Genomic DNA, 19,996 nt, shown 5'->3' on the forward strand with positions numbered 1-19,996 from the left:
GGTGCCTTGATACAGCACTCTGGGAACAGCCTATTTGTTGAGAAATTTCTTTCTGGGTCTTACCCTCTTGCTTGAGGGTGTCAATGATGGCCTTCTTGACATCTGTCAGGTCGCTAGTCTTACCCATGATGGGGGTTTTGAGTAATGAACCAGGCAGGGAGTTTATAAAAGCCTCAGGTATCTTTTGCATGTGTTTAGAGTTAATTAGTTGATTCAGGAGATTAGGGTAATAGGTCGTTTAGAGAACCTTTTCTTGATATGCTAATTTATTGAGACAGGTTTTTTGGGTTATCAGGAGTTGTATGCCAAAATCATCAGTATTAAAACAATAAAAGACGTGACAAATTTCAGTTGGTGGATAATGAATCTATAATATATGAAAGTTTAATTGTAATCATTACATTATAGTAAATAATGAAATTTAACACTATATGCTAATTTTTTGAGAAGGACCTGTATCTTCTCGGGTAGCCAGCGCCGCTCCTGTCCAGTGACACCACCACTCCTCAGACTCCAGACAGTGGCCATGTAAGCCCAAGGAGGGTCAGAATGAGGACTTGGACTCGTACATTGTAAGAAAGACTTCAGGCGTATGCATAAATCACAGGGCGAGCCGGACAGTCCGAAAAGTGGTGACGCGACTCTTAAGAGGAGCAGAATGGGGCTCCATAACGGAGAAGACGGCAACTGGCATTAACATGCTGACAGTACACACACAGATTTGAAAGGGGAAAAAAAAATACATGGGAGGGCTTCTTTACAGCAGGGCCATATTTCACCATCGATCAAATGATCTTTATGTTGACGGCTTCTTTTACCGGCTCCTTATTTACAGGAATGCCCGGCCCAACCAAGTGTTCCTAGCAGGGCTGTGGAGTCGGTAAGTTAATTTCCATGACACAGACTCCACAGCCCTGGTTCCTAGGTTCTCAATGTGAATCGCTGCCAGAATCGAAAGGTTCGGGTGATTGAATTCCCACCGAAAGATCCTTATGGCTTCCGACATCATCTGTTGGGCGGCAGTACAAACAAGATGGTTAACAGTTTGGCAGACTGAGTGTGCGAGGGGCTTTCAGTATACACACAGCCCCTTGTGGATACGGATGCAGAGATCAGACTATGAGGAAAGCTATTATTATTTTCGTTTGCTTCTCCTTTAAAATGTTCTCTTCTGCACAAAGCCCCAGGACATCAAGGCTTCAGAGCAGAAAGCTCTCCGTGAGGCATCATGGAGAACAGTGTGCTCTGCATTACACATCTCCCCCGAGGTCACTTACACAGTGGTTGTAAGGTACATCATCAAGTACCAGCATTAGTAGGCAAGAACTGGTTAAGCAGCTCACACATAAGACGACTTAAGATATCACTAAGTAATGAATGTGCACCAGACAGTCATCGCACCAGACAGTCATCGCACCGAGCCCGTGTGCTGGCTGCTTTACATGAACGGAATGTAAATGCATCACGCAAAAAAGCCGAAAATAGCCGCTGAGGTCTGTGGCGCTCAAACATCTGCAGGATGCCGAGCCAGAAGGTGGAGTGCGCCTGTGGTGAAATATGTATACGGTATATCTATATGTGTGCAGTGAACCATATTCAGACGGAACCAGAAAACCCATCTCTTCAAGAAAGGCTACAGCCTGCAATAACCATTCTGCCGCCTCGCCCCCTACCTTCTGCCTCTTCCCATTCCCATAAAATACAAGTCCGCAAGGGCAGGGTCCTCTCCCCTCTGTTCCAGTCTGTTACTTGTTTACTGTAAACAATATCTATAACCATGTAACCCCTTTCTCATGTACAGCACCATGGAATTAATGGTGCTATATAAATGAATAATAATATTATAGGTATTGTGTGACTAGTAACATCTGTCCTGAAGGCTGCATGTCTCACCCAGGTGTTAATATGTATTTTCCGGAGACAAACAGTCTTCTGTCTCCAAATCTCACCATGGGGTCTAGCTAGGACCAAGAAAAAAATAGGTAACACTTGACACCTCCTAGCTCTTGGAAGAGAGATGTCAATTACGGCCTGATTGTATAAACGTTCTCACAGAGATACTAAGGATCTCAAGAGAAAATAATATATTCATTGGGGGGTGCAGCCGTGGTCCAATCAAAAACAAGCAATTATGATATTAACCTGAGGGGCTAGTCTAGAAATCTGACCTCCAGACCAAAGCTATAAAATCAGACCTGTATACCTAGAATCGTGTTCACATGTGAGGGCAGCCGAAGCTGATGTGTTCCACCAACTCCATATTCCCCCCCCCCCCCCTCAGGGAGCAGAAGCAGACTACAAGTTAGCCATTTCTGTAAAGTTTTTCTCCTGTTTATTTTGTACTGTTTTGCATAAGTTGTATGTCTTTATTATCAGATTTTTATACCTTTTTCTTACTGTAAGCACTGGACCTTTTTGTATTAAAGTATAAACTTTGACAAGTTGAACCTTGAATGTTCTAACAAATTCATAGCCTAAGGTGTGTGAGCATTATGAGTGGTAAACGTTATTAGAATTAAAAAGTAATTGTTAAAAATACCACGCTAAAAATACCACGCTAAAAATGCCACGCTAAAAAGGATTTAGTCAAAACTCGTAATTCCACTAATTACAAACGAGAGTGTGTGGATAAACACATTAAAGGTTAATGCTATGACCGGCAAGCCGCAGTCAGGGATTAAGGTACATTGAACCTTCCTTGTAGGGGTTTAATTGGTGATTTAGTTAAAGAATCATATATAATCCATCTCATGATCTCACATACCTTTAAGATGCTGCATAAAGATGCCCTATTTTCCGCAGGGTAGATGGCCAGTGCTTGTGACTATAGAGCTGGACGGGTATGCGTGGTTCCTGTGCCGCTCGTAAAGCAGAGCGTAAAGTGCGGAGGAAGTGCCGTAAAGTGCAGAGCCAGAGGAGCCCCGGCCGGTGGCGTCCCTGGTTACACGAGGAGGAAAGGAAGATGGCCGATGCTGCTCGGCCTAGAAGTGACGTCACTTGTCTTACAGAAACACAGGGGAGTTCGATTTAACCAACGCGTTTCGAGGTGGATCGCACCTCTTCATCAGGGTTACGGACCCCTACATGCGATGCCGCTTATATTGCCATTGGTTTAACTAACTACTGCCAACCCTTCACATTAACCCTTCACATACCAGATTGTCCTATCAGCTCAGCAGTGACCGGAGACAATAAATATATTGCCCATATTGCAATGGTCATCAAGTTGGTTGTGCATTCATGATTTTATAAAAACATAATTTTAATTTAAATAAGGTTAAAAGTGGGATTAAAAGCAAAAATAAAATAAAAAAAATAGAGATTACCTTAGATTAAAATAGAACTAATTTATAATAAAACTTGAACCGGTTGTTCATATAGGATCCGGCAGCAAGCAAAGTATAGTATTACAACAGGATAAAAAGGAGGAATGGGAGGAATACCAAACGAAATGAAGAAATGGGGGGATGGGTGGAGACGGTATATATTTATATATGTATATTTATATGTACACATCCATGGACATATATTTAGATGTGCATGACAGGGGTCTCCACTATTGGATACAGTTAAAAGGCATATAGCTCCAGCTTATGATTAAGGCAGTTAGGGGCCAGACTATCCAACATAAAGATCCATTCGGACTCCCTCCTGGACATATGTTTAATAAAATCACCCCCCCTCCAACTTTGGTGTACTATCTGGATACAACAAAAACGGATGTCTTTTAAGGACTGTTTGTGTTTCTCTTTAAAATGGCATGAGAGGGGGGTGTCCTATAAAACCTTTTAAAGTATTCTTACAATGCTCCTTTAAGCCTATACTGAGATGCCGTTTTGTGCGGCCCACAGTTTTATTTTTTTTTTACACGGACATTGTATGATATAAATAACACCCTTTGAATTGCAGAATATATTGTCTCTAATAGTAAACACTTTCGTTTCATCCATGTTTGAAAAAGTTGATTGCCTCCATGGATGTGTACATATAAATATACGTATATAAATATATACCGTCTCAACCCCTTCCCCCCCCCCCCCCCCCCGTTTTTTCGTTTCGTTAGGTATTCCTCCTTTTTATCCTGTTGTCACAATACTATACTTTGCTTGCCGCCGGTTCCTATATGAACAACCGGTTCAAGTTTTATTATAAATTAGTTCTATTTTAATCTAAGGTAATCTCTATTTTTTTATTTTATTTTTGCTTTTAATCCTATTTTTAACCTTATTTAAATAAAATTATCTTTTTATAAAATCATGAATGCACAACCAACTTGATGTCCGTTGCAATATGGGCAATGTATTTATCATCTCCGGTCACTGCTGAGCTGATAGGACAATCTGGTATGCGAAGGGTTAATGTGAAGGGGCGGAGGTAGTTAGTTAAACCGATGGCAATATAAGCGGCATCGCATGTAGGGGTCCGTAACCCTGATGAAGAGGTGCGATCTACCTTGAAACGCGTTGGTTAAATCTGACTCCCCTGTGTTTCCTTAAGACAAGTGACGTCACTTCTAGGTCGAGCGGCCGAGCAGCATCAGCCATCTTCCTTTCCTCCTCGTGTAACCAGGGACGCCACCGGCCGGGGCGCCTCTGGCTCTGCACTTTACGGCACTTCCTCCGCACTTTACGCTCTATACAGAGTCACAAGCACTGGCCATCTACCCTGATTATATATGAAACAGGTTGTGATTCTTTAACTAAATCACCAATTAAATCCCTTCAAGGAAGGTTCAATGTACCTTAATCCCTGACTGCGGTTTGATGGTCATAGCATTAACCTTTAATGTGTTTATCCACACACTCTCGTTTGTAATTAGTGGAATTACGAGTTCTGACTAAATCCTTTTTAGCGTGGCATTTTTAGCACGGTATTTTTAACAATTACTTTTTATGCCAATATATTCGACAGAGGTCAGCACAGCTTCTGTATAAATACCAGCTGCTTTTTCTTTATCCTTTCTCTCTTGTGATATACACACGTGCAGCACCAGTGTGGTTATTGGTTAATTATTAGAATTAATATTCCCGGGACTCATCGCCCGTGTGTTCGATGAGTGGTGGCAGCACGTATGAGCGGGTGTGTGGCCTGGGTCGGGGTGTGATTTATGCTCCCATTATAGCATAGGACAGAGGTTGAATGCTGGACTGAGAGTGGGGAGATATATTAACCCTTGCAGGCACAACCCCAAGTCACATGCTGAGAGCGGGTACGTGACGAATTAGTGACACCACGGAGTGGGGATCCGTCACAGCGCCCATTACAGAATATGCGTCTGACGAGCAGAGGCCATAACTACGGTGCAACACAAAGCTGCCTCCAACACTGCGTTCCCACAATGAGCTTTTGATGTTGCAGATTTTCTGCACCATTTCTTCACCCATTTATTAAAATTGGCTACTTGCTTTATTTATTTATTTTTTTTAAATACGCAGCATGAAAAAAAAAAAAAACACCAAAAACTCATCATGGGAACATAGCCTAAGCCCAGCAAGCCACAATGTCCTCTCCTTGTGAAGCATTTTCTACACATCATATACTTAGAAAATGCTCATTTTAGCAACCGGTAGGAAAACTTTCAGAAAGGATTTTTACAACCAGTCTGACATGGGCTCTGAAAGGAAGTACACCAGCCTAATCAGGTCCAACCATAAACCGTCATGTATTAGCAGATTTGTTTTTGTTTAGGCAATCCCTGCATGTGTTGCGGCTGTCAAACAGAAGCGAGACATGCAGCATTTGAGACTCGAACATATTATTCGAGCATGCCGAAGACACTTAGCACATGAGCATTCTCAGATAACACCTTAATCAGAGGACGCTCACTCATCACTAGAGCTGACCAATTGTCAGACTGCTCTGCTCGTATCTGGTTTTGGCAGAAAATGAAAACTTTTTGCTGCTTTTATTTTTTATTTTTTCCCCACCAAAATTGAAAGTTAGATACAGCAGAAAGTAGTAGCACAAGTGCTAATTCTCCATCCAAAATGCCTTTAAGGGGATATTACTGTCACAGTAAACAGGTTATTTGTTATATAATGAAAAATATAAAATAAAAAGACAGGTTTTTATCCAATCAACGACCCTTGGGCTGAAATGTGACAATTTATCACCCTACTTGATGCCCTCCGTTGGTTTCCCGCTGCCGCCTTCGCTCGGATCAGCAATGCATTCCCCCAATTTTTAGGTGGCAGAGCCAATTAAATCCTTACCTCCCCCTTGCCATTAGTATCCCACAGTAAAGGGATGACCTGGCTTAGACTTACCACTGCACTCATGCCATTGTAATTGTATAAAAAAGCATAACTTTTTTTTTTTGTTTGTTTGTTTTAATATACACTAGAAAAACATTTATTCATTGACCCTTGGACAAAAAAAAAAATAGAGGCATCTAATTACTGCAGATAATGCATTTATCGATTGGACCATGAAATGCTCCAGTTCTGCACATCTGTGGGGCCACAGGGGCAGTCGATGAGTATAGCCAGTGTTTCCCAGATGTGTTTGGGCTATCCTGGTCAGATGCCTCTCACACACTCAAACCAGATCTCACACTTTGCACTGACGAGGGGCAGGACCCCGAAACACAGTGTGTGCAAATTGAGATTCTGGCTTTGGCTCTTCTCCCACGTCATGTGACAAGGCTTGTTAAAGGGTCGACATTGACTATTTGGCTACTTGTAGCGAATGGAATCACTGCAAGGGAGTAAGAAAAGGAATAGATCGGGCACATGGCCAGCAACATGCCTCATCCATTTGTGCACAGGAGAGAGAGGATGCAGGAGCCAAAGGGGTAAGAATTACAACCAAGTATGTTTTACTGGAAAATACTCCGGTATTTGAGATAAACGTACTTTGAAAAGCCGACCGGGTGCTAAAGGGGCGAGACCCGAGTAGTCTGTCGTCCCCGGGGGCTTCTCGTCCCACTTCAGCTGATTGACAGCTCTATCTATGTACACATACATGGACGAGACTTGTCCATCACCTGGAGCAGGGTAAGAAGACACCAGTTCACGGCATCAGACGAGTCAAGTCCCTCTCTATACTCCCCAGTCGGCTTTTTCAAGTATGTTTTCTTCGTCACACTGCAACGGTAGTCTGGGCAACAGGAATCTAATGGACGTACAAATGCTGCTTTCTGCCTATGCACAGTGTACACAGAAAGCTGCCAGTGGTGTGGGCGGGGTTATACAGGGCTAAGCATTCAGAGCACAGCTATATCTGTAGCAGATTAAAAAAGGTTTTAATCAAAACTGCAGCCAGAAGTCCAGTAAGTGACTTCATTGGAATCAGGGTTTCTGCCCTTACATCATGTTGCTCTCGGGGTTAGAAAAAAAGCCTAGTGAAAAATACCCTATAAATGTCAGCATTCACTGAAATGTCTGAACCGGAAGAGAAAATGGCATAAGTGACTAATCGGAGTTATGTTGCCACGACCTGCACTATGGACTAGGATATCAGACATAAGATTATTAAAGCCAAATCATCGGTTACAATCATAAAATCACACTCGTTCAGCAAATGCATGTTACAGGGGTGAGGAGCAGTAGTTAGGAGTTACGTAACGATACTACAGGTCAGGACAGTACTCTGATCTAAGAAAACAAAGCAAAAAGAACAAAACAAAACTCAAATAGCGATCTAAGGCGGTGGAATATAGAAAGACAGCTCTACAGCTGAACTTCTGCAATTCTCCAGTTCCAGTGGGACCATTATTAGGCTGTGTGCACAAGTTGCAGATTTTTCGCGTTTTTTCGCTATAAAAACGCATAAAAAAGCATACATTATGCATCCCATCATTTAGAATACATTCCGCAATTTTTGTGCACATGATGCGTTTTCTTCTGCGAAAAAAACGCATCACGGTAAAAAACGCAGCATGTTCATTAATTTTGCGTATTTCCCACTATATCATTGCATTGGGAAATCTCAGGAAAAGCCACATAAAAAACGTGCAAAAAACACACGAGAAAAACGCGGAAAAAAAACGCATGTGGATTTCTTGCAGAAAATGTCTGGTTTTCTGCAAGAAATCCTGAACGTGTGCACATAGCCTTAGGGTACCGTCACACTAGACGATATCGCTAGCGATCCGTGACGTTGCAGCGTCCTGGCTAGCGATATCGTCCAGTGTGACAGGCAGCAGCGATCAGGCAACTGCTGTGCTGTCGCTGGTCGGGGAAGGAAGTCCAGAACTTTGTTTCGTCGCTGGACTCCCGGTGTGACACCGATTCAGCGATGTCTTCGCTGGTAACCAGGGTAAACATCGGGTTACTAAGCGCAGGGCCGCGCTTAGTAACCCAATGTTTACCCTGGTTACCATCGTTAAAGTAAAAAAAACAAACGCTACATACTTGCCTACCGCTGTCTGTCCCCGGCGCTCTGCTTCTCTGCTCTGGCTGTGAGCACAGCGGCCGGAAAGCAGAGCGGTGACGTCACCGCTCTGCTTTCCGGCTGCCCGGCGCTCACAGCCAGAGCAGGAAAGCACAGCGTCGGGGACAGACAGCGGTAGGCAAGTATGTAGCGTTTGTTTTTTTTACTTTAACGATGGTAACCAGGGTAAACATCGGGTTACTAAGCGCGGCCCTGCGCTTAGTTACCCGATGTTTACCCTGGTTACCGGGGACCTCGGGATCATTGGTCGCTGGAGAGCTGTCTGTGTGACAGCTCTTCAGCGACCAAACAGCGACGCTGCAGCGATCCGGATCGTTGTCGGTATCGCTGCAGCGTCGCTTAGTGTGACGGTACCTTTAGACCATTCTATGTGTAAAGCGGAGTGATGATTTTTCCCAGACACTTGGGAAAGAAGCATCATGCATGCTGAATGCTTTTGATCCCTGGGAAGATAAGTTGTCTGGCCAAATCAAGAATGCATTTGTATGGAGGAATTGGGGAAGGGGCAAGAAAAGGTGTAAAGAGTCCCTCGTATACGCAATATAGTCAGTTTTTCCTGCCAACATTAGAAGGTTCAGAAGATATTGTTCTTCTAGGTATGGACACCTTCGCACAGCCTTACGTCTAAGTTTTTGGAGCAGGAACTAAATAAAAAAATTGGAGGAGTTTTTGCACGAAAAATTACAAAAAGATGCAGGGTGTTCACACAAACACAGCCCTCTTGTGATCCCATATTAATTGACATACTAGATCACAGACTGCACATGAGTCACCAGTGTGATGCAGCAGCAAAAAAAAAAACCAACAGTACTAGGATGTATTAAGGTACCGTCACACATAGCGACGCTGCAGCGATACCGACAACGATCCGGATCGCTGCAGCGTCGCTGTTTGGTCGCTGGAGAGCTGTCACACAGACAGCTCTCCAGCGACCAACGATCCCGAGGTCCCCGGTAACCAGGGTAAACATCGGGTAACTAAGCGCAGGGCCGCGCTTAGTAACCCGATGTTTACCCTGGTTACCATCCTAAAAAGTAAAAAAACAAACACTACATACTTACCTTCCGCTGTCTGTCCTCGGCGCTCTGCTTCTCTGGTCTGGCTGTGAGCGCCGGGCAGCCAGAAAGCAGAGCGGTGACGTCACCGCTCTGCTTTCCGGCTGACCGACGCTCACAGCCAGAGCAGGAGGAGTGCAGAGCACAGCGCTGGAGGACAGACAGCGGTAGGTAAGTATGTAGTGTTTGTTTTTTTACTTTTAGGATGGTAACCAGGGTAAACATCGGGTTACTAAGCGCGGCCCTGCGCTTAGTTACCCGATGTTTACCCTGGTTACCAGCAAAGACATCGCTGAATCGGTGTCACACACGCCGATTCAGCGATGTCTGCGGGGAGTCCAGCGACCAAATAAAGTTCTGGACTTTCTTCCCCGACCAGCGACAGCACAGCAGGGGCCTGATCGCTGCTGCCTGTCACACTGGACGATATCGCTAGCGAGGACGCTGCAACGTCACGGATCGCTAGCGATATCGTCTAGTGTGACAGTACCTTTAACAGAAGCAGAGTCTAGATCACGTGAATTAATTACCCCCTTCTACTCCTGCTTGGTCTCATCTGGAATACTGTGCCAAGTTCTGTGCACCACATTTTTAAAAAGACATTGAAAAACTGGAGCAAGTTCAGAGAAGAGCGACCAGGATGGTGAGTGGACTGCAAGGTATGTCCTATGAGGAACGGTTAAGTGATCTGGGAATGTTTAGCTTGAAATAAAGAAGGCCAAGAGGAGACTTAATAGTGGTCTACAAATATCTGAAGGGATGACACAGTGTAGAGCAGATCTGCCCGCTCGCTATCTCAATCTGTGCTGACTTTATTGGAGAAGGAGGGGGCCTCCGGCCACTTCTTCCACCAATCAGAGTGTGAAACAGCCGGAGCGATTACCTCATTTCATCGCATCAGACATGTAGTGCTGAGAGTCAACGCACTGGAGACACCGAGACAGGACCAAAAGCAGAACGCCCGGGGAATGGAACCGAGGTGAGTATGAGGAGGTTTTTTTTATCATGTGTATGGGATGTTTGGATGGACATTGGGAGGTTGCGTGGGGCTCATGCTACATAAGCGGAGGCCCTGTGGGGAGGCTCACGCCATATATGGGGAGGCCCTGTGGGGAGGCTCACGCCATATATGGGGAGGCTCTGTGGGGCTCACGCCATACATGGGGAGGCCCTGTGGGGAGGCTCACGCCATACATGGGGAGGCTCTGTGGGGAGGCTCACGCCATACATGGGGAGGCTCTGTGGGGCTCACGCCATACATGGGGAGGCTCTGTGGGGCTCACGCCATACATGGGGAGGCTCTGTGGGGCTCACGCCATACATGGGGAGGCTCTGTGGGGCTCACGCCATACATGGGGAGGCTCTGTGGGGCTCACGCCATACATGGGGAGGCTCTGTGGGGCTCACGCCATACATGGGGAGGCTCTGTGGGGCTCACGCCATACATGGGGAGGCTCTGTGGGGCTCACGCCATACATGGGGAGGCTCTGTGGGGCTCACGCCATACATGGGGAGGCTCTGTGGGGCTCACGCCATACATGGGGAGGCTCTGTGGGGCTCACGCCATACATGGGGAGGCTCTGTGGGGCTCACGCCATACATGGGGAGGCTCTGTGGGGCTCACGCCATACATGGGGAGGCTCTGTGGGGCTCACGCCATACATGGGGAGGCTCTGTGGGGCTCACGCCATACATGGGGAGGCTCTGTGGGGCTCACGCCATACATGGGGAGGCTCTGTGGGGCTCACGCCATACATGGGGAGGCTCTGTGGGGCTCACGCCATACATGGGGAGGCTCTGTGGGGCTCACGCCATACATGGGGAGGCTCTGTGGGGCTCACGCCATACATGGGGAGGCTCTGTGGGGCTCACGCCATACATGGGGAGGCTCTGTGGGGCTCACGCCATACATGGGGAGGCTCTGTGGGGCTCACGCCATACATGGGGAGGCTCTGTGGGGCTCACGCCATACATGGGGAGGCTCTGTGGGGCTCACGCCATACATGGGGAGGCTCTGTGGGGCTCACGCCATACATGGGGAGGCTCTGTGGGGCTCACGCCATACATGGGGAGGCTCTGTGGGGCTCACGCCATACATGGGGAGGCTCTGTGGGGCTCACGCCATACATGGGGAGGCTCTGTGGGGCTCACGCCATACATGGGGAGGCTCTGTGGGGCTCACGCCATACATGGGGAGGCTCTGTGGGGCTCACGCCATACATGGGGAGGCTCTGTGGGGCTCACGCCATACATGGGGAGGCTCTGTGGGGCTCACGCCATACATGGGGAGGCTCTGTGGGGCTCACGCCATACATGGGGAGGCTCTGTGGGGCTCACGCCATATATGGGGAGGCTCTGTGGGGCTCACGCCATATATGGGGAGGCTCTGTGGGGCTCACGCCATATATGGGAGGCTCTGTGGGAGCTGTCAGTATATATAGGGAGGCTGTGTGGGGGCTGTCAGTATATATAGGGAGGCTGTGTGGGGGCTGTCAGTATATATAGGGAGGCTGTGTGGGGGCTGTCAGTATATATAGGGAGGCTGTGTGGTGGCTGTCAGTATATATAGGGAGGCTGTGTGGGGGCTGTCAGTATATATAGGGAGGCTGTGTGGGGGCTGTCAGTATATATAGGGAGGCTGTGTGGGGGCTGTCAGTATATATAGGGAGGCTGTGTGGGGGGCTGTCAGTATATATAGGGAGGCTGTGTTGGGGGCTCATACAATATACAGAAGGGGCTGTACTCTAGTTAAGATATATAGAGGGATGTTAGCATGCTTAATACTGCTGAATATTAAGGGATACAATTAATATTGAAATAGTATAATTATAATTAATATGCGGTCACTAATTTTGAGCAGAATTCGTTTCAGCCTATTGGTTCGGCCCTCCACAACTGTCACGGTCTCATGTGGCCCCTCGTGAAAATTAACTGCTCGCCCCTGGTGTAGAAAGGTTCATCCTTATTCTCATTTGCACATGGAAACACGAGGAGCAATGGAATTAAACTGGAAGGGAGAAGATACAGATTATATATTAGAAAAAAAATTGTCAATATGACCCTGGAGGTCCCATCCAACTCTAAGGGGCTATGTTCATGTTTTTGATGCATTTTTTTTACCCCACAGGCAAAACCTGCTCTCTTGGCAGTAATAAACTTTTTTTTTTCTTAAAGCAAAAGGATTGTACTTGACTAGGTTCTGGCAGCAAAAACTGAAACTTGCATTTTTTCAGTGTTTTTTGCAACACCCACTGGTTTCAATGGATGAAAAACACTGAAAAAACACTGAAAGAAGTGACATGCTACATTTTTCAAAAATCATTGTATTGCACAAAATACTGATAAATAACCACGCGGTGTGTGTTTCAAAGTCTGAAATCTCAGACTTTGCTTGTACTGTAAAATGTAGATGAAGTTTTGCATTAAAAAAAATACTGAAAAAATGCAACGTGTGAACATGGCCTTACATTCTATGAGTCCATTATCAATGCTGGAGATTGCGATCTGCTTGGTTTGTCTTTTGAACAAGGCGAACATTCGAGATCACAATGAACTGATAAGAATCAGTGGATGTTAGATTTTCAGATCATCCATGCACTTAAATTTTATACAAAATGGCTATAGATTTTAATTTTAAAAAAATTCATATTTTGCTTTATTTTAAACATAGTAGTTGATGCAAGCATACATTGTAAGTGTTAGGCAATAAGTCGGCACATAGCATAGCAAGCACATGTCTTCGCATTTTGGGATTTTAAAAAAAAAAAACAAAATCCAAAAATGTAGAGGAAAAATTTAAGTTCAAGCTCAGGAACAATAAATTCGCCAGCAACGTGATGACAGTCTCCATATACCAAAAGGAGGCAAGTCTTTATAGCAGGGTAAAAATGTAAAGCAAGAAAGTAAAAACCCAAAAGAAAGCAAAATTAGCTAACCCACAAAGATGCCAAATTTACATTTATTGATTATGAAGCCAAGGTCAAGAAAAAGTGGAGCTCCACTTTAACAAAATCTTCTGGCGTTTTAACACCAAATTTGTCTCACCTCCACCTGTTATACTTCAGTGTGGCTCACAACCTGGAACAAAATAGTAAGAAGAAGCCATCAGATCCACTCTAATCACACGTAGTGAGAGAATACTACATTACACTGCCCCTTTAAATGAGCCAGAGTTTAAAAAGAATCAGTCACCAGGTTTTTGCCACCCTATCCAAGAGCAGCATGATCGTAGGTTAAGAGACCCTGATTCCAGAGATTTTAAAAATCACTAGTTTTATCTGCTGCTGATCCATCAGTTGTCTGAATGCTGAGCTCTGTGTAGCCCCACCCACACCACTGACAGCTTTCTGTGTACACTGTGCATAGGCAGAAAGCATCCAATCAGTAGTTAGGGTGGGGTTATTCAAAAGACATGAATATTCTTGACTACTTTGCATTGGGCCAATTAGTCCTCTAATGATCACCCCTTACTGAATAAACTGACTTAATCAACACTACAGCACACAGCCCAGTAAGTGATACATCGCTGGAATCAAGGTCTCTGTTCACTAACTGCTCTCAGATAAAGCGTCAAAAACTTGGCGACCCATTCCCTTTAAACCTTCCAAAAACCATCATAAGTTGATGACTTACACAATATAGGATAAGTGTTGGATCGTTTATATGTTAGGCTTGTGCATATAACGCAACACATTCAGCAGAGTTTTACAGACCCCTCCACATAAACAGAAAATATTAAGGGGGGGGTGCATGTGTAATTTCCATATGACTGACCCTGGGTCCTCGGGGTAGACAAGCTGGCCCCAGAGTATCCAAGGACAGCAGGTGTACGTTGGTTGGAAAGAGCTGTCGGCCAAACACTGCTTCTTACTGAAGGTGTACGAGCTCCTTAAGGAAGACTTGTCCCTGGCCATAATGAGAAGGAAAGAAATACAATGTCAGATTTAGGAAAACCCCACCAAGGACAACATCTGCAGGGAGTTTGCATGTTCTCGCCGTGTTTGCGGGGGTTTCCTCCAGGTTCTCTGGTTTCCTCCCACACTCCAGAGACATACTGATGGTAATGTAGATTGTGAGCCCCATCGGGGACAGTGATGATGTTAGTAAAGCGCTGCGGAATGGCGCCATATAAGCAAAGCATAAAATAACAGGACATATGATATGGGTTTTCTTAATGGGACATAAAGTTTCTTGGCTCTGCTCATAGTGAAAGCCGTCGCCAGAAGGACGCAGTGAACGGTGCCCGGGTAACACTGGCATCTTTCTTCAAGAAAACCAGATATTTGTAGAATCAATAACTGTTCCTACTGCCGGCGGCCTCAGCCATAGCCTCAATCTGTCAAGATCTATTGCTGCGACTCAGAACAGAAAACGCTGCAGATGACAGGGCAGAACAGGATTTGTAACCATCTGTTTAACAGCAGTAGTGATGGCGCACGTGGCATAATGCGGGGTGTAATACACGGGTGGGATTTCCTTAGTGACCCCACATCATGGTTAGATCTTGGGCAGACAGGCAGTGTTACTGGAAATCAGTTCTGTCTGTACACAGACTGTATGAAACGGTTTCCGAAAACCTTAGAATAATCGCACTTGGCGCAGTCACCACTTCCTCTGGGTCCCACGTCCTAGGTCAGCACCCTAGGGTGGCAGGCACACATCCTTGTAAGGACATCAGGACAGGTGCGCGTCCCTGTACTAGGTAAAACTACATTTCCCACGAGCACCCTGTACACTTGACACATAGTGATTATTTTTTGCATGTAATGTAATGCGCCCTGGAAGGTAATCAACATGGAGGGATTTCTAGAAGCCGGAGGCTCAGGCTGAGAAATGGCAAAGGAAGATTAATGTAGATAAATGTGAGGACGTGCACTTGGGCTGAGGCAATACGAAGTGCAATCATGTACTAAATGGTAAAACGTCCACCCAAACATCAGAGCCTTTCCCAGTGACAGAACTCCTGCAGTGATTTTCAACCGGTGTTCCGCGGCACACTAGTGTGCCGCGACACATGGTCGGGTGTGCCGCGGGGAACGGGAGTCAGCTGTTCTCTGTGCCGACTGTCAAGCTGACAGCCGGCACAGAGAAGCTGCAGCGCGCCGGCTCCCGGAGATCAATTGTACTCGCAGACATCTACCAGCTGCGAGTACAATTGAGGCTCTGACCGCTGGGTCAGAGCGACGCCAGCAGCGTGATCAAGTCATGTGATCACGCTGCTGACGTCACTATCCGGCGCGCAGGAGAAAGAAGACACTTGGTGGTAAGTGCTCCTGTGGTTGTGGAGCTGAAGACACCGAAGATTCAGCGTGGGGCGGGTTTATGGGGAGTATGTATTCAGTGTTTGGGGGAGTCAGGATTTAATCAGTGTGTTGGGGGGGGATTTATTCAGTGGGGGGGATTTATTAAGTGTGTGTGGGGGGATTTATTCAGCGTGTGTGGGGGGGGGGATTTATTAAGCGTGTGTGGGGGGGGGATTTATTAAGCGTGTGTGGGGGGGGGATTTATTAAGCGTGTGTGGGGGGGGATTTATTAAGCGTGTGTGGGGGGGATTTATTAAGCGTGTGTGGGGGGGATTTATTAAGCGTGTGTGGGGGGGATTTATTAAGCGTGTGTGGGGGGATTTATTCAGTGTGTGGGGGGGATTTATTAAGTGTGTGGGGGGGATTTATTCAGTGTGTGGGGGGATTTATTCAGTGTGTGGGGGGATTTATTCAGTGTGTGGGGGGGATTTATTCAGTGTGTGGGGGGATTTATTCAGTGTGTGGGGGGATTTATTCAGTGTGTGGGGGGATTTATTCAGTGTGTGGGGGGATTTATTCAGTGTGTGTGGGGATTTATTCAGTGTGTGGGATTTATTCAGTGTGTACGTGGGGGGGCTGGAATTTATTTAGCATGTGTGGGGCAGGGTGCATTTATTCTGTGGAAGGGGATGGATTTATTCTATCGGAAGGGGAGTGGATATATTCTGTGGGGGTGAGTGGGGAGATGGGGGTGGACACAGTAGCGAGGGGAAAAATGTGTGCTGACAGTATTGGGAGCATTGGTGATGGGATGTGTGAGGACAGTATGGGGGGTCGGGGGAATGTGTGAGGGGGGAATGTGTGAGGAGGAAATATGGAGAGAGCAAAGGGGTATGTTAGCAGGGGGGGGGGATGTACAGGAGGAGGCTATTAGAAATGTGTGCAGACAGTATGGGGGGATGAAAGTGTGAGTGGACACATAATAGATACTGAGTAGTGTGAGGGTAACAGCCAGGAGGAGACAGTATGCCAAGTAGGAGGAGTGTAATGAAGGGGCACAGTAGAGAGACTGGGCTCTCTATGAGGGACACCGTATGAGAAGGCAGTGTGAAGTATGGAAAAGAGAGAGAGGGTAGTGTGGATGGCATGTACCATAAGAGGGACAGTGAGGGTCATATTATGTGCTGGGAATAAAGTGAGGGGCAATTATTTACTCAGGGGCTCAGCCTAGGGCAGATATTTTTATTCCGGAGCATTATAATAACACTGCTATCTTTAAGGGTGTTGTGTCGGGATGTGCTGCAGAAGACAGGAGAAGATGGAAGTCTGAAGAAACGAGCTCTGCCGGTGGATGAGAAGAGTCATCATGGCATCTGGACAAGGTGAAGATGAAAAGAAAGAGGCGACTCCACAAACAACGTCATCTATCAGGTACCTGGATCTAAATGTGTTTTTTTTGTGATACTAATTCTCATTTTTATTTGTTAGGAACATTAAAGGGGATGTCCAAGGTTGTGATGAGTCTGCAGTCATACTATGTGACTGCAGACTTCTGAATTCTCACAGTGCACACTGCTATCATAATTCTCTGATGTTGGTGATTTACATACATGCGGTCACGTGCTGACTAGACATGTGTGGCCTCATTCAATGAAAATGAATTGACTGAGGCCGGACACGTCTAGTTAGAATGTGGCCAGAAGTATCCAAATCACATACTTGTGCTGTCATGACCGTCCACTCTGGTTACCGGCAAGGGAGAATCCTAAAAGTGTGCAGTGCTTGCGCTGTGAGAATTCAGAAGCCTGCAGTCACATAGAATGACTGCAGACTTTCATCTCAAACCTGGACGCACCATTTTGTGCCATTTTGGTTGGTGGTGTGCCTCGGGATTTTTTAAGTATAAAAAGTGTGCCGCGGCTCAAAAAAGGTTGAAAATCACTGCCTTAGGGTACCGTCACACTATACGATTTACCTACGATCACGACCAGCGATATGACCTGGCCGTGATCGTAGGTAAATCGTAGTGTGGTCGCTGGGGAGGTGTCACACAGACAGCTCTCCAGCGACAAACGATGCCGAGGTACCCGGGTAACCAGGGTAAACATCGGGTTACTAAGCGCAGGGCCGCACTTAGTAACCCGATGTTTACCCTGGTTACAAGCGTAAAACTAAAAAAAAACAAACAGCACATACTTACATTCCGGTGTCCGTCAGGTCCCTTGCCGTCTGCTTCCCGCACTCAGTGACTGCCGGCCGTAAAGTGAAAGCACAGAACAGCGGTGACGTCACCGCTGTGCTCTGCTTTCACTTTACGGCCAGCAGTCACTGAGTGCGGGAAGCAGACGGCAAGGGACCTGACGGACACCGGAATGTAAGTATGTGCTGTTTGGTTTTTTTTAGTTTTACGCTTGTAACCAGGGTAAACATCGGGTTACTAAGCGCGGCCCTGCGCTTAGTAACCCGATGTTTACCCTGGTTACAAGCGAAAGCATCGCTAGATCGCATCGCTAGATCGGTGTCACACACACCGATCTAGCGATGCCAGCGGGAGATCCAGCGACGAAAGAAAGTTCTAAACGATCTGCTACGACGTACGATTCTCAGCAGGATCCCTGATCGCTGCTGCGTGTCAGACACAGCGATATCGTAACGATATCGCTGGAACGTCACGAATCGTACCGTCGTAGCGATCGAAATGGCACTGTGTGACGGTACCCTTAGTGACCAGTGTCAGGCAGCTGCTGCCAAGGCTGTAAAAAAATGGGATGCATTAATGCTCATGACGAGAACAGTTCTGCCTCTATACAAGTCACTGGCGCGACCACACTTAGAATACTGGGTACAGTTCTTATACACCAGCGACCAGGACACAGCTGAACTAGAGCAGGTGCAGAGACAAGCGACCAAGGTTATTAAGGGAATAGGGGTCTGCAATACCAAGATAGTTATCAAACTGGGGGGTATTCGGTTTAGAAAAAAAACGAAGACTTAAGGGCAATCTTATCACAATGTACCAATATATAAGGGGACCGTACAGAGGTCTGTATACTCATCTTCTCACACCTAGGCCAGTGACGGTGATAAGGGGACATCCTCTATGTCTAGAGGACAGAAGGTGCAATCATAATCAAAGCATGGATTCTTTTTCCAAAGAACTTTATTAAGTTTTAAATAAAACAAACTGGGAAGATGGGATAGAGTGGGGTGGGAGGGAAAAATAGAGGACAATAATAGTAAATAGTATCCAATAACTTTTCCAACCTTTTGAATTACATCTCAAAGAATTACATATTAAAATAGAAACTCAAGCACTTAAGGATAAAGTTCCAACCACCTATACCATTTTTTTTGTGCATATTTATAAGAGCAAACATTAACTATCGCCAATTTATATTCAAACGTTTTATGTAGCGTCATTCTAGCAATTATATCTTTTAGGGACGGGACAACCGGGCTTTTCCAATGGAAGGCAATACAAAAGTTTGTGACCAGTAAAATATGGATTATTATTTGTCTATTGGTACAGTCAATCTGATCTGAGTCCAAAGAAAGTAGAGCCAATTGAGGGGAAAGCATAAAGTTATTTAATTTTCAAAATTTTGCCAATTAAAAAATGAAACCTTTCTCCAGAGGGGCTTTATTTTAGGGCAAAGCCAGTAGATGTGAGATAAGTTTCCGTGTTGGCCACATCCTCGCCAACGTGTGGAGGGTGTTTCAGCGTTTACCAAGGCCAGTCTTTAAATAGGATTCTTGTAAAGCTAATGATATTGCTGAAGAGTAAGTAATTTCCCATCGCTATTTGGAGAATAGATTCCCACCTCAACATATTGGGAGTTTAGGAAAAATCACCGTCATTGTCAAACCATCTATCTATATATATTTAAAACTCCAGAGAAGTTTGTGTTCAATATTTACTATCAGGTCAGGTTTATGGAGGGTTCTGGGAAGGACGATTTTTATTTTTTTTTTAAAGAGAAAGTTATTTACTTGGTCTTTAAGATTCAAATATTTAAAAAAAGCAGAAGAGGGCACTTTAAATTTAATATATTTAAAAGGGAAACAGGTTTTACCATCACATATATCTTGTAATTTTTTAACTCCTAACACCGCCCATAACAGATCTAGGGTTAGATTACTTGAAAATGATATGAAACCAAGGGTTAATGTCTTTATTAATTTGGATCTAGAAGAACCTTTTTTCGGTTTTGAAAATTTTTTCCAGGCTTCTATTGATGTTACGAAAAGAGGATGAGTCACATGACCACTATTTTGTCATGTGAGTATATCGATAATGAGAACATT

The 19,996-nt window shown here is 45.5% G+C and overlaps 1 protein-coding gene across 5 annotated transcripts in view; it reads right to left on the reverse strand.

Annotated features, from left to right (window-relative positions):
- EVI5 (ecotropic viral integration site 5) overlaps positions 1-19,996 on the reverse strand; it is a 206,541-nt gene that overhangs the window by 149,045 nt on the left and 37,500 nt on the right. Inside the window, exon 2 of one of the 5 annotated variants that reach the window (XM_069737569.1) lies at positions 13,494-13,526. The exons of the other annotated variants lie outside the window; for them this stretch is intronic. The gene's annotated coding sequence lies outside the window, so the exon portion shown is untranslated. The remainder of the gene's footprint in view (positions 1-13,493; positions 13,527-19,996) is intronic. 5 annotated transcript variants of the gene reach the window in all.

This window comes from Ranitomeya imitator, chromosome 8 (genome assembly GCF_032444005.1).
Source record: "Ranitomeya imitator isolate aRanImi1 chromosome 8, aRanImi1.pri, whole genome shotgun sequence".
NCBI classification, from domain to species: domain Eukaryota; kingdom Metazoa; phylum Chordata; class Amphibia; order Anura; family Dendrobatidae; genus Ranitomeya; species Ranitomeya imitator.